At 45.0% G+C, this 15,681-nt stretch overlaps 1 long non-coding RNA gene across 5 annotated transcripts in view; it reads right to left on the bottom strand.

The window, feature by feature from the left end:
* Positions 1-740: 740 nt before the first annotated feature.
* The window catches only part of LOC114013749 (uncharacterized), a 93,892-nt gene continuing 78,951 nt past the window's right edge, over positions 741-15,681 (bottom strand). For all 5 annotated transcript variants that reach the window (XR_003556917.2, XR_003556914.2, XR_008749883.1 and 2 more), the window contains one exon: positions 741-14,951. This is a non-coding gene — a long non-coding RNA (uncharacterized LOC114013749). The remainder of the gene's footprint in view (positions 14,952-15,681) is intronic.

The following is a 15,681-nucleotide window of genomic DNA, read 5'->3' as shown; positions in this document are numbered from 1 at the left end:
GCATTTGGGTGCCTGAGGAATATGGGGATTTAAAATTCTTATTGAATACTTTTGGCAAAAAATCATAATTTTTTACCATACCAGAATCAGAAAAATATTACATGCCAGAAAGTCATATTATTTTACTGGGTTTTGATCACTATTTGTAACTTTCCTATTCATATATTCCAAAAGGAACTGAATGCTGACATAAAGACAGCAAGCAGAATACTGCTAATTCAAAACCAGGGCATCCCTCCTCCTGCAATTATGTTTCAGCATCTTTCAAAATCCACATTACACCCCAAAACTGTACATTGGATGTTAGATCACATGAAAAGGATCAAAGGGGGAATGAAGGAGAACAGGAATTATGCCATAGCTGTACTGGTTTTTCTGAATTACCTGTGAAACATAGGAGAGAGAAATACAGATTTCATGAGATTTTAGTGTATTTGGGCCCTCAACACTGAGAAGCAACACATCCCTTAAATCACGTTACCTTGCCAGATATTCATGAAGTGAAAACACAACCAAAGAAAAGATCTGAAGGCAAATTTTGATCAGTCTCTGTGTGAGGTGCTCCACGAGCCCACCAACCCTCTTCCCAAGATGGTATTCTTCCCCCAGCAAGACCCAGGAAGAACCCAGTCCCAACCACTCCATCCTCAAGGGCAGTGAGGTGCTCTAAAAGCAAGGGGATACCCTGGGGGAAAGGGGAGAAAGGGGTGATCAAATGAGACAAACACACTTCAAGTAGCTGATTTACAGATTCACCATTTACTGGATTCCTTGTGAATAAAAAAGTATATTCTTTGCAAGTTCAGACATGATACAAGCACACATGCACAGGAAAACCAAAGTCCACTGATTATTTTTGGCTCCTTTTCACTTTTTGTCCTTTCCGGAGAAGCTGGAATCCAGGTGAGTCTCAGATTTTTATCCAGAAATGAGTTCAACACTGAGAGAGGGCTCTTCCTAATCCTCAGCTCCTGAATGTCTGATGCTTCACAGGATTCCTTGCATAATTCATCTTAAAAGTGGAGTTACCAGCAGGGCAGTCAAGTGAGAAGTACCTAATGGCCTGTGATCATCAGACACAGCTTCCAGGGAACAGAAGCCATCCGTTCAGCTTCTTGTAGTAGCCAGAGGGAGCTGTTCGGAGACTTCTCTCAGGAGCTGACGTAGCTTATCCTCCTCTTTGCCACACAGGACACCAAAGGGCACCCCTTCTGTCCCGTCTTCCAAAGGCATACAACAGCAAATAGCACCAAGTTTCGGCCAGCATGCTGGCTCTTTGTCATGAGTAGCCATGGTCTGAGAGTCAGCAGCACAAATTAAATTTCTACTCCTTGCTTCTCAGAAGCCCAAGCCATCCTTCAACAGTTGCTGCTGGATACTACCCCTTACTTCAAGGACAGCATGAGAAGCACATATTGCACAGTAAAGCCTATACTCATCCTTTTATCCCACCTGCCCCATCCCCCACCTCCCCTTAAAGAACATATAATTTATATCCAATGTACCATCAGCCCACCTAAAAGACACTGCTATGGGTGGAGCTCTGTGAGCACGACACAGTCGATCACGGACACAAGGGCCAGCAAATAAATGATTCTGTAAGTGTCAGATGTTTCAGTTCAGGAGATTAGAGATTCATTGACTACACTGTGGGAAGAGCTGTTAAATAAAAATGACTGCAGTAGTCTCAGCCTTCCACAGTCACTTTGACTACCATGTAAATCAGAGACTCATCTTTCATCTTGAAAAATATCTTTTTTTTTAATGGGTTGTAGTGGCCTTGTATAGCAAATACAGCATTGGGTGAATGACACAAAAATGAAAGAGAATAAATGCATGACTTGCTTACAGAAGTAACACACTCTTTCATGATTACATCTGGAGGTACACAAGAGGGTCTCCTGGTATATCAGTAACCTTATTCACAACCTGGAAAGTTCCACTGAGGAAGAATGTACACGTGTATAGCAGCCCTGTAAACCAGGAGACATGCATTATTGCTTTGCTAATGGTGTGCTGTGCTTCCTTGGGCAAATCACTTTTAGGTGCCTTTTCCCCTCGTGTTCCCTTCATCTATCTTGTATAAATCAGCCTCCATCTCTTTTGAGGAAGGAAAAGTCTCTTTCCATGTACTAGGGACACTGCTATCTTAGGCACCGTGCGATTTCAGGATGAGCCTCCAAGTTCTACCTTCCATGCATTAATTACAAACCAGAGCATCTTACCCCACAGCATTACTTTTCTGGGTAGTCCATGGAGTCAACCTGCACCATAACTGTAACGCAGGAGTAAAGTTCAGTTTGGGCTCAGAGTAAAAGCAAGAACTAGTGCTGTACCTAAAAGACTGATGCACACGCCCTTCCATTATTTAAAGGGTGAGCTGCACACTGACATTTTACTTGAAACAGAAAATGTTTAAATGACTGGTAAAGTCAAATTTTCAGACAACCCTTTGTTTGGCAGAGGAAAAAGTAACCTTAAATACATCAAACATAGAGGCAGTAAATTACAGTTTGTAAATGTGTCACATGAACTTGTGGATACATTTAGATCAAAAGAGTATAATGAGATATTCTGAGTAATATTTGATGCACCTAATTACTAAGAACATGCCTAGCAGTTTTTCAGTGGCAGTATCAATGCCCTGCAGGTACTTGTCCATGCAGCCCATTCCCCTGTATAGGATCTGTAGATGGCTAACCTGGCCTGGATTGTGCTCATGGATACATACAGCCACTGATTCCAGCTAAAAACCTCATGCATCTAGAGAAGAAAGTGTTTGCATGGCATGATAGTTATAGTCGTCCTACCAAAGACTGGAAAGAACTCCACTGATGAGAATGGAGCTCTTCCCAGTTTGTACCACTGGCAAATGAGACAATGCTCTGGCCTTGAAATTAGAGCCCACATTAAACCAGAGGTCCCAGACTTCTCCCAGACTCTGCCACACACTTCTCAATGTCAAGAAAAGCTGAAAACAGGCAGTCTAGGTCCCCAATTAACTCTATAAAAAGATCTTGGACTCCAGCATTCATTCACCAACTCCAAATCAAAATGAGTCAGGCCCATCACAGTCAACCCAAGAATGGCTCTGAGCTGATAATTTAATCTTTTTAATGGATCACTTATAATAATAGATCTGGCTTTTCTGAAGCTATGATCTTTTTCTCTACTATCGACTAACACTGAAAATTCCAGCTATACATATTGATTTCCTTCAAATACTTAATCACCTTATGCAGAAAAGATTATCTTGAGAAACAGCCCAAATAAATGTGCAACTACTTGTAACCTTTTGTGTCACTGTATCAGGTGGTGAAGCAGTAGCAACACTGGAAAACACAGTGTCTTTGGGAAATGTAGCATATTATTAGATTTGATGATTTCCATTTTCCCGATGGCTTCCGAAAGATCTTTGTGCTAATTAGTTAAGAATACCACTGAATTATTTAATTATCTCTACTTTTGTGCAACAAAATATGTTGTCATATCACACTATCTTGCTGTTGCTGTTCATACTTAATGATCCCTTTATAGTTAGCAATTTCCTTTGTTCTCCCTCTGTAAGTGGTTTTTGGTGGTGCTGGGGAAAGCAGGGGGAGCAGAGAAGGAAGGCAAAGGAAAAAATATCAGTTTTAAAATGTTTTTTTATGTGTGGGAAAACCTTTACATGTGTTTATCTCCAGCTCCGGTTCCCCACGCAATATGTGAAATGTTTTCCAGTGCTACAGCAGACCCATGCGCTCGTTGCTAATGTAACAAGGAATGCTTTCCAGGGGAAGAGGAAAGAAACTATCTCTTCAAAAAATTTTAAATCAGCAAGGAATGTTTTTAACAAGGAAGAGGTAAATTATGATAATTACTCTGACTGGTAGGGTCCTTAAGCATTACTAATTAGCATTTATTGCCTGGATTATTGAAACAATGTGTGTGTTCCCTAGAGTGAAGAAGAACTGGGATGCTCTTTCCTTCTGAGCCCTGGGAAAAAGGCAGGGCAGCAAGAATGCGGTACAGTTGGCAGAGAGGCTCCTCTTCCAAGCACCGTGCGCACCAGCCTTGTGCAGAGCTGCACACAGACACTGGGAAACTTGCACCTTTCACAAGCCCGCATTTTGAACTTCTTAACTGTGTGGCTGCATTCCACCTCACTCACAGAAAAGTGAACAAAATCAGGGTAGCATGAAAGGGAAGTGGCCACTAAAACAGTCAAAATCATTTGACAGGGGTTAGAGGTGCAGATTAACATTTACCTTATACTCTGGGTACTACAGTGCCTTCTATGATTATCAGGCTGCTGCACAAACATACTATGAATAAACGCTTCATTGCTTTAAAGTGCTGAAGTATGGCCAAGGACTTCATTGCAGAGAAATTAGAAGCTAACAAATTCAACAGAAAAAAAGAGGTATATTATGCCATTTTCAACTAGCATTTTGACTGAGTTCATACGACTTTGTGAAGAGGCTGCAATCAGATTTCAACTTAAGTTGCATTTTAATATCCAGGATTTATAACACGAATGAAGTTTTGATTCAGAAATTGATTAGAAATTAATCAGTCAAATCAGTACTAGCCACTACGTAGTATCTCAACTATAATTTGGTATCTGGCCCAATTAGTAATTGGAAATTATTCAGGAAAGACAGATAGTACAAGTATTCTCCATTTTCTGAGCTGCAGTACTATGCAACTTTAGGTACCGTTAAAACCCTTGAAATAAAAGAGCAACAATGGGAAACTGCAGAATGCCTTGGACCTTTTTTACCTTTTGCTGCCACCAAACCCCATGCCTTTCAACCTGGGAAAGCAAGTTCCAACTAAGCTGCAACAAGGTCAAAGTCACAGAGCCAAATGCTACAGCGACTGCCCAGACAGAACTTCTAGACACTAGAGTTTTTCAAAATTTGCGTGATTTTTTTTAAAAAAGCACTACTCAAGAAAAAATATACCTGGCTTTGTCTATCTTTCTCCTTTTTAATTATTTGCATCACGTATTGCACAGAGTACTTGGGAACGTGTTATATTAGATGTCATGGTAGCATATTAGAAATACTTTTAATTGAAACTAGTCCCAGTCTGGTATTTTTCTTAGTGGCTGAATAAGATCTTCAATCCTTACTAAGCCCAGTTTACTTATTCTATTTGTTAATTAAATTAACACCTAAGGTTTATTTTCTCTTCCATTTCCCTCTTAAGATAAAAAACTGTCTTTTTGTCCACAGCTTCCTTTTATTCCAGTGAAAACGTGCAACTACAGAGACTGATGAAATTGTCACTGAAGAAACTGTGTAATACTAAGACAAGGTAGCCTTGTAGCTATATATATATTAAATATATATAGATAAATACATATATATATAAAATATAATTTGTCTGTATATATATAAAGCAAAAATAAACCCAAAACTCAACATCCCTTCTTTTGTCTGCAGAAGGTAAAAACCGTTGCAGGAGTAGTTCCGCACTGATTTACATTTGCTTGCAAAGAAGTTGTTCCAAGGGGGTATTGATAAGGCGCCGAGGTTCGGTGGGGCTGACGCCCCCTCGGCCGGCGGGCAGCGGCCCGGCCGCGAAGCCCCGCGCCGGCGGGCTGCGGGATGCCTTACGCTGTGCTTCAGCTCCTATTCCCACGTTTTCTTCTCGCAAGAACCTCGCCTTTTCCACTGGAAATGGAAAGTGGGGGAGCCTAGTTTTCGGGCTTCCTCCTTATTTTAATCCCTGCCAACTGTTTTTCATTGCGTTGGGTTTTATTCCGCTCGCTCGCCGCGCTGCGGCTCCCGCGGCCCGGGCTGCTTCCAGCCGCGCTGCGCCTTTAAAACGCCAGCGCCGCTAATTGATGTGTCTGGGCGAGTCTAGACTGGTAGTGATTGAACCCGCTCCCAATTATGCTCTTCGCTGCGCCGGAGCGGAGCGCTGCGCGCCCGGCGGGGAGGGGAGCGGGCCCTGCCCCCGCAGCCGCAGGGCCGGCCGCCAGCGCCCCCTCCCCCCCCCCGCCTTGTTTTGCCGCAGCCCCGCGCAACTCCCGCCTGGCTCCGCTCCGCACCGCGCAGCGCGGAGACAATAGCGGTGCTGCAGCCGCCGGGGAGGGAGGGGCTCCGCGGAGGGGTGCGGGCGCGGCCGCGCCGGGGGGCTCCCCGGTGACCCCCCTCCGGCAAGGGCGCAGCGCGGTGCCAGCCGGCGGGGATGCGGGGACGGGCACCGCAGGCGGCTGCGAGCCCGGGGCAGACAAAAGCGCTCGCCCCTTCCCCCCAAGCTGGGGGGGGGGGGGGGGGGGGAAACAACAACAACAGCGATTAAAAACAGCTTCAGAAGGGAAAAAACTACTTTTTGCCCGTCTCTGAGGTGGGGGGAATAGCTGGACAAAGGTGGCCGGGTACTACCGTATCCTATCCTGATTTACAACGCCGAACAGGTAAACAGAAAATAAACGCAACGCAGAATAAGTTTCTCACTTTGAAATTAGAAGACGTTTGGAAAAACACACAAATTCAGAAGTGAAAGGCTTTGCTGGCATTTTTTTTTCCATAGAGGTAAAATACTCAATGAAATTACAGTGTCATTAAAAAGCTTAAAAAAAAATATCGAACAAGCAACCTTTTCCAGTTTGATAACTATTAAACAATGGAAACCATCAAACATACCCTGAGCTACCAAATACCAAAATGTTACACCATCAATTAATTTTTGGTGCATTGTGGTTTAAGTTAAAGCATTTGCATTCAAATATCAAACAGTAAATCGGTGCCATAACAAGGTACAGTAACTTCATTATAAATTGCCTCGCAAAACAGAGATAAGAAATACAGTACCAATCAAAATTAATTTTACAGCAATGTAAAAATCTAATAAAGAAAAACAGCAGCAGCAAACATTTTTAACATTTCTGATTTGTCATTTACATATTTTTTTGACTGGAAAAGCAGGAAAGTTTTAAGTTCTAGAAAAAGACTAAGACAAAACTTCACCATTGGCTCAGAATTTCTTTTTAGTAGTTTCCAACCATTAGTACACACAACCATTTTATTATTTAGTTTATTTTTGACCTAACGATCCATAAGATCCAACCGGTCTCCTGGCTTTTTCACTGTTGGGGGTTTTTTCCCTTTTGTGTGTGTGTGTGTGTGTGTGTGTGTGTGTGTGTGTCCATAGAGCACATTTCTAAGATTAATCGTTCAGTTTTAAACTTGGAAGCATGAGGCATGCTGGGATTTCAGCTGAGGTCAAGCACGAATGTACCGAGCTGTTACTGTTACGCTCTCAGGGTACTCTGTGTTGCTCTCAAGAAGGGAGGGAAGGGGGGAAAAAAAAGGGGGGGGGGGGGGGGGGGGGGGGAAGAGAGATGCTATATGCAGTGGCCTGCAGCAAGGCAAATCTCTCTCAATATGAAAACACTGGCATGTCTATTAATATACCTACATATGTAAATATATATACATATCTAGGGTTTTATTTGCCTACATACATATTCATACACACATATCATCCATATGTGTATCTATACACACACCTCAATAGCTATATTACATGCATCCATATCGTGTATATCTTATCTACACACGCATATATAATATCACTATATGTGTACACACATACACCCCCATATCTGTATCAGCTGTAAAATTATAGCTTGAATATACACACACACAAATCTGCTGTACAAACGCTAGTTTTAATTTGAGATATTTTTACAGTATATGGCCATAACCACCGCCCTACTATTAGCCGATCAACCCTACAGAGGATGCACGTTTTTCCCTTAAAAGGTCTACTAAACACTGTTGTATGTGTGTGTATATGTCTATATATATATACACACACGCGCGCACACACATATACATATATATATGATATATTTATAAAATAAAGATGTCAAAGCACAACTCACAGCTCCCAAGAGCCTAACCCGTGGATTTAAAAGCTAAACATCACAAGTTAGGGTCTCAGGGATTGAGAGGGGCGCAACAAACTATTTCTTGCAAAAAACAGGGATCAAAAATAAAAGATAAAAAGGAGAAAGAGGAAAAGAATAGCAGGCAAGTTCAATTCATGGATCAAGATTACAAAACAGGACACACAGGTGGAAGGAAAGAGCTTCTCTAAGGACCCTCTGTTGAGAGAATACATTCCATTTTTAATCGTTTATACAAAAATGACAAGGCGCGGCAGGTTCCTTACAGCTTCCAACAAGGTCGCTTGCGACAAATACATGAAAAGTCTCCGCGTTTAAATAACGAAGAGGAGGAAAGAAAGGGAAGTTTGGGGCAGTGACGGAATTATTTTCATTGTTTCAACGAAAAGGAATGCAGAAATAAGAGCAGGAATATGCAGGCTCTCCCTCCAGCCGCCTGGCACAAAGCATGCAGCAGCATAAAGGCGCTGCCTCCCCGCCCCCTCCGCCAGCCCCGCGGCCGGCAGGGATGGAGAAAAACCCCGAGTTGCAAGAAAATCAGGTAGAAACTCACCATTTGGAAGCGGGGGAGGCTCCGATCTTCAGCGCCAAGAGCAGGGGGGGAAAAGCCCGGCGGCGGGGAGGCGAGGGGCGGGCGGACCCCCGGGCGGGCTCGGGGCAGGGGCAGGGGCAGTGCCCGGACCAGGCTGGGTGCCCGGCGGGTTTTGACACCCGAGCGAGCGCGGGCGAGCGAGCGAGTGCGAGCGTGCGGTGTGCGCAAGCCGGGGGAGGGAGGCGAGGGTGGGTGTGTGCAGCTGGGCAAGCCGCTTGCATTTTTAAAACATCTTTTTTTTTTTTTTTTTTTTTTTTTTTTTTTTTTTTTTAAGGGAATATATCAAGGAAAAGAAAAGGGGGAAAAGGAAAAGGAACCAAATTCCTCCGCAGCTCCTCGCTTGCCGCCCTCCTCCCTCCGCGCACCCTCCAATGCTGCTGCTGTTATTGTTGTTATTATTATTATTATTATTATTATTAAGAGAAGGGGCTGGGGAGGGTGGGGGGGTGGGGGGGTCTGCAAGCAGCGGCCCGCTCCTAACTACAGCATCAGCTGGGGGCGGCCGGAGCCAGGGCCAGCCCGGTGCCAGAGCCAGCCCCAGACTGTCAGCGGGGAGGGAGGGCGCGGGCAGCGCCGCCGCAGCCACGGCCACCCTCCCCTGCCAGCCGCGGGCAGCGCTTCCGAAGGAAAACCTGGAGAAAAACCCGCTTCCCCGGGAGAGAAGGGTCCGCGAGCACCGTGCGCGCACACACACACACACACACACACACAAAAGGGACTCCATCCTGCACCGACTCCTCTCCAAGCACCTTGTGCAACCCCAGCCAATGGAAATTTACGCCGGCCATAACCGAGAGCACCATTTCGTCCCCAGCTTGCCACCTCCTTCTCCGCTCTTTTCCCCTTCCTTCCCTCCCTCCCTTTCCTCCCTCTTCCACCCCCACACCCCCCCCCCCCCCGCCCAAATAAATAATACGGATCTGCACCCTCCACCCATCTCTGGAACGGCTTAGGCCCACCGGCATAAGCGGGGAGAAGCCGAAACGTACCGGAGGGCCCGAGTTTAAAAATGCAAAATATCCGCCGCTGCTCGCCCGCCGCCGAAAGCGGGTCCCCCCCGGCCCCGGCCCCGCACGCCGGGCCAGCCCGGCTCCGTGCCCCGGCGCTCCCCGCCACCGCACGGCCGGGGGCAGCGGTAACAGGCACCATTATGGAATCATCATCATTCACTCCCCGTCCTTTTCTCACCTCAGGAGTCTGAGCCCATTCACCAAAGTCCTTCCTCGTCCAGGATCTCAATTTTTTGGTTTGGTTTTTTTTTTTGGTGTGGTTTTTTTTTTTTTTTCCTCCTTCATGGATCAGCCAGTCCCGACATCATTAAACTATAGTCCTCCTCTTCCTCCTCCTTCCTTCTCCCCCTCTCTGTCTCCCCCTCTCTCCGGTTTTTTTTTTTTTGTTTTTTTTTTTTTTATTTCAAATAGGGGGAGTGGGGGGGTAGCTGGGGGGGGGGGAGTAGACATAGCTGCATGAAGTGGCTGCCTTTTAGAAAGCACATTTAATCTTTACTGGCTCCCCTAGGCTTCGATGAAGTAGAAGGGAAAGGAGAGGGGGAAAGAAAAAATACAGGCAAGGGAGGCTGTTGAGGGACAGCAAGCATCAGGCTCAAATCAACGACCAGATGAAAATGTACTAGACCACACTGCCCCCTCTCTTCCTCTCGCTCTGTCTCCGTCTCTCTCACACACTCTCACTCCTGGAAAGCTTCAGTGTCTGGTTACAGACTCTTTTGGATCCTTCCCCCCCCTCCCCACCCTCGCCCTTTGCCAACTATCCTAGAGATTCCTTGCATGCCTACTTAAATCTTTAACAGAATAAGGACTCGCTCCCCCCGCCGCCAGCCTCGCACACACACACCGGCCCCGCTCACCCCTCCTCAATAAGCTCTTAAGCTCCCGGGAAAAACCCGCCGCCGCGGCCGCCGGCGCATCTCCGGCGCGGCTGCCCCGTCCCGGTGCCGGTGCCGCAGCCTGTCCCGCCGCCGGGCAGCCCCTGTCGCTGCGCCCAGCCCCGGGACCCTCCCGGGCAGCCGGGCACCCGCTCCCGCCCCACGCTGCCCTCCTCAGGGGGTGCGGGGGGGGGGGGGGGTGAGAGAGAAGGGGATGAGGCGGGGAGTGGCGGGACTGCAGCCCTTCGCCTAGCATCCCTCTGGCTGGATCTGGATTTTAAAACAATAAAATCCACCGCTGCTATCTCGGTTTCCCCCGCTCCCCCCCTCCGCCACACTGCAGCCCGCAGCCGCCCGTGGAAATCGCACGCCCCACGTCTGCATTGAGGCAGGCAGACAGCCTGGCTCATGCCCGTGATGACTTTAGAGCTGACAATCTCCTCTCCTCGACACCCTCCACCCCCCACCCCGCCCCGCTCAATGGCAGCACTGCTGCCTCTCACACCAGACTATATTTGCAATATGTGCTAATTTACCAGCTATATGCCCTTGGATTTTAAAATGAACTCATCAGTCAATGTTTCTAGTACCGATGCTCCCTCTCTCTCCCTCACACACACCCTCTGCTGCAGACATGTTACTCATTCTCCAAGCATTTCCTCTCCGAATGTCCGTCAGACGCATATACACTTCATTGATCAAACCAAATCCCTTGATAACAATAAATAATAATACAGACAGTTAACATCAGCGGGGAGCAGAGGAGTGGGGGGGAAGACAAAGATGACGACTAAATCTGCATTGTGCTTTACTGGGCTGATCCCTGCATTCCCCAGAGATGCAGTACACAATGCGGAGTGCAGGTATGCCCCTGAAAAGACAGCACACACCTAGCCGAGTGGGGCCTTACCTGAGACCCCACACTTGCCTGAGCAATGGAAATGGGAGGTGGGGCTGTTGATGCCTAATACCTGACTCTGCACAGGCTTCAAATGTGCTCATGGGAAGAGAAGGTAGTCTTCGCTACAAGGGAGAGGAAGCACCTAATGCAAAATACAGAAATAAATAAAGAAGGTGGTTTCCTTGTAACACTACGCACTGCACAGATCCTTAGGACTTAAAGGTATCTGGGTATCCAAAGACCCTGACAGGTGCACAGTGGGATTTTCAGAAACACCTTCTTAGTGCCCGATGAAATGTTTCCTTTGTATTGAAGACAGCAAGCACTGATGCAAGAAACCAGGTTAGGAAGACAGTCTATTAACTATCCCTCTGTTACACGTGCCGGCTATTTCAAGGGCTTTAGGGCTCCTGTGGCTTTATTTCCTAGTTTTCTGGGGCTAAAATGGGGAAGGCAGGAGAAGCTGCCTCTTGGGATTTTGGCTAGCTAGACATCTTGTGTGGGTCTGGCAAAGAGAAAGTGACTGCAGTGTTCGGGAAGTTGGGGAGGGTGGGGCTATCTAGAAATCTTTGACTCACTGGGGTAACTCCCTGAGCACAGGAATTAAATTATTACTCAAAGCAAGCTACATTTTAGGAGCAGCAGCCTCAGAATGAAATTCTGCATGCATACAGAGTTTGAAACAACTAAAATAAACATATGGAAATAAATATACAATGCATAATTAGATCATTGGAGGCAACGCAGAAGTCCCTGGGTGAGAGAAGAGGTGGGATTATGCAGTGAAGTCGGTCCAGGGAATCACGGATACAAATTTTCTTATTTATACCAACATAATCCTGATTGACATCAGCCTAGATAGGGGAAGAATCAAACCCTGTGTACTAAAGGATCTAATCTTTGGGAAAAGTTGACTGGATTAGAGAGACTGTATCTGCCAACGATCCTTTCACTCTCCCTACAGATTCCCTCACCATCCCAGCAGCAGGCAAGATTTTGCCATCACACCAAACAATTTGCATCTATTGTCTTTTGCACGTTCCCTTATCTTCCTTCCAAAAAAATGTTTGATTTTTTTTCTTTTAAAATTTTGTTGCAAACACATGATTTCTTTATACGATTTAACCAAGTCTTTGGAGGATACTTATTTCAAGCAGTTAACACCTGACCCCAATTTTTGTGGGTAATTAGTGAGCTAGATAACCACACAAAATGGGTAATTATTTAGTACCCAAGGGTACTGTACAAGAGGGTAGGGGCTGGCAATGTTAGCAAAAGCACACCTCTAATAATTGTATCTATACTGGTGATGTTTTAAGAATAGTTACTCCATCTAATGATCCATGATAAATCAGTAAACTATTTTGCTTCCCTTTAGCACATATACGTAGGCTGACCAAGCGAGGGCAAAGCAACCTGAAGCCCCAGCTTTGGAATATGCACAGGCCCCAAGAGAAGCGAGAGGCATCCACTTGGAGAAGGAAGTAAGACTGGAAAGGGCTGCTCTAGAACAGCAGCAGCAGAGCCTAGTAGCCATCACTAACAGCTAACAGGTTGGTTGGAGATGGCTTGAAAAGCCATGTAGGGAGAAGCTTGTAGAGCATGCCTCAGGGTCTACTTCTTGCTTAGGCAATGTGGCCGGGCTGAGGGATCTTTGTATACAACAATAATCCTACTCATGTTTTAACTGAGTTCAGTCTTGCTTATTGAAAATCACTTTGAAAGCTGTACAAATGAGGCGTTCTGTGTTTGTGGAAGGTCAGCTCTGAAATGCAGGAGGGTGGCATGGGGGGGAGGGGGGTAATATTTGATAAATTTCAATTATTTGCCATCTTCAATATTTACGCTGCAAATAACATGTTTCTCCCACGGAAAATATACCACCTCAGCAGATTTTTTTCACCAATTTAAGAAGTAGGAAGAGATGGAAACTATTCTGAAATAGAAACTAAATAAGAAAAATTCAACTACCAAAGAAAAAAAAAAAGGATTTGATCATCAGAACCATGTGAAAAGAAGCATTATGCTGGAAACAGATCCATAATCTCTAGCACAGTGGTCACTACCCACTGACCACTATTTGCAGCATTACACACACACTTAAGGATATCTTCAAACCAAGACATTACGCTCAGCGGAAAAGCACTTTCCTTTTTTAATTGCTTTTATGAATCATCAGTAACATCCGGACACTTCATTTACTAGAGTCCAGTAACCTTGGTTTTCAAAGACTCAGATTCCAAACCTAAGGGCCTGCAGGCTGGCACAAAAAATAGAGGCGTCATTCTCTTTTGATCACAGTCATGCATTTAACTTAGCTTGCTGCTTTCGGATCATTCAAGCCAGGCACTACAGAAGAAAGCATAAATGGCAACATCACCTGGCACTGTGACCACCAGGAATTAAACAGAGGAAGTCTGAGGCATTTCCACAGCTCCTCATATTTATCTTTTGTTCTGTTTTTTGGTTGTTTGGGGGGTTTGTTTGGTTGTTTGGATTTTTTTTTTTCAGTGAAATAAGTGCAACTGGAAGAGGCCTGAAAATTGCTCTCATATTTAAAGAGGCCAAGTCTCTGCAGTCCATTTAGTCCTGAGCATGCGCGTTCATATTACCAATGTGAACAGGTTCAGAAGCAGAAAAAACCCCACCAAACCCAAACCAAATGCCAGAACTGGCGGTAAGTTCAGAGCAGCTGTGAGGTAGACACTTATCCACTCTGAACTACACCTGAAGACTGAAGCTTCTTTTGTGTGCTACAGGTCATTTACCAATTCAGTAACTTATAATAATTGGCTGCTACCATGCTGAGGTGGGTTTAAATAAATTGGCACCCCCTTCACTAATCCTCTCAGGGCCCTGGTTTGCAGGAAAAGGTCTTGCAGAAATGGAGTGAGAAAAAGTTTGGAGAGAGAAGCTGGAAAACAGAAAGGAAGAATGAGTTTAATTACGAAGACAAGTTCAAAGGAAGAAGAGACTTTGGTAGGTGCACAGTTACAGCAAAAGCAGAGTAAAGACAAACTATTACTACTTTTTTGTGACCAATTGGAATTAGCAATTCAAAGTAGAAGGCACACAGGAGAAAGGATGCTCAGCCAGAGAGGATGGTTTAGAGACTTAAGCATTAACTATAAAACCTTAAGACCTTTTTGAGACAAATCAATAATTTCACTCTGGGCAAACTATACAGAGATCATTTAGGAAATACCTTTAAAATAAGTTACATCTCAGCTATATGGACAGCATATATGATAACATATGAGAATAGTTTACAAATTAATAAAATGTCTTCAGTGGAGTAAAAAGTATTTAATAATACAAACAAAGAATTCTAATGACATGAGGACAAGGTACAAATTCACAGTGTGAGGCACATATATGGAAAGCAAAGCTGGGCAAAGGCATCATGATTTGGGCATTACCAGAACAGTGCTCTATCAAGTGAGGAGCTTGACAACCCAAAACTTCTAATTTGAACCTCACTGTTTTGTATACTGTTGTCTAATTCCCCATCAAGTCAGTGATAAAATCACTTCACCTCTTCCTACCCTGCATCCCCAAAATACAGAATCATCACAACAATACTTACCATGTCCTTGGAGTGTTCTGAGGTCCTTGGAAGAGAGCTGCTATGTCCAGATTACTTTTGTTATCCTCATCTGATATCCTGTTAGTCAACAGAGAGGACGGAGTGTGGTTAAAGATCACGTAAATTCCCTTTCATTGCCAACAATTCCTTTTAAACTGACTCATCCACCAACTTTCACCTCCAAACCCAACAAGGCATGTGTTAGCAAATTACCTCACCCAAGCACTATCCTGACAGCAACACAACTAAAAAGGTGGTAGTTGTATTTTCTCTCCATCCCCCAATTCTGCTAACAGCTTTCTCAAAGATCTTTGAGCTCCAACTATATCAATCCCTGGATAATGGAGAACAATTAAATAATAAGGTGAGAAGGCCATAAAACAATTCAATACCAAGGCGAGTAAAGTAAGCAAAAAGCAAAATGAGGTGGTGCTGTTCACCTCCCGGTGAAAGGTCCTGGAATACTGCACCGTTTGGTGCCCTTACTGGAACCCATGTATAGGAAAATGGGAAGAGTTCAACAAAAGGTCAGTCAGTAGAACAGAGATTTGAAAAGAAAGGTTACAGAGCTGAATTCGTCCAATTATCAAAGAAAAAGTATGAGAAGTGGGAATGCAGTACCCCGAGTGATGTGCGTTTTGCGTTGGGGGAGCTAACAATCTGCCCCTATCCGTGAGTTCTGTACACACTGGTCTGAAAACTCAAGGTGAAACTCGATTTTATGTGAAGTCATGCAAAAAAGTATTACATCTACTTTTGCGTGGTTTGCCATTTCCATATCACATAAGGTACCTGAAACCCCTTGTAT

This window comes from Falco peregrinus, chromosome 15, assembly GCF_023634155.1.
Source record: "Falco peregrinus isolate bFalPer1 chromosome 15, bFalPer1.pri, whole genome shotgun sequence".
Classification (NCBI taxonomy): Eukaryota; Metazoa; Chordata; class Aves; order Falconiformes; family Falconidae; genus Falco; species Falco peregrinus.
This window is presented reverse-complemented; position numbering and strand designations above follow the sequence as displayed.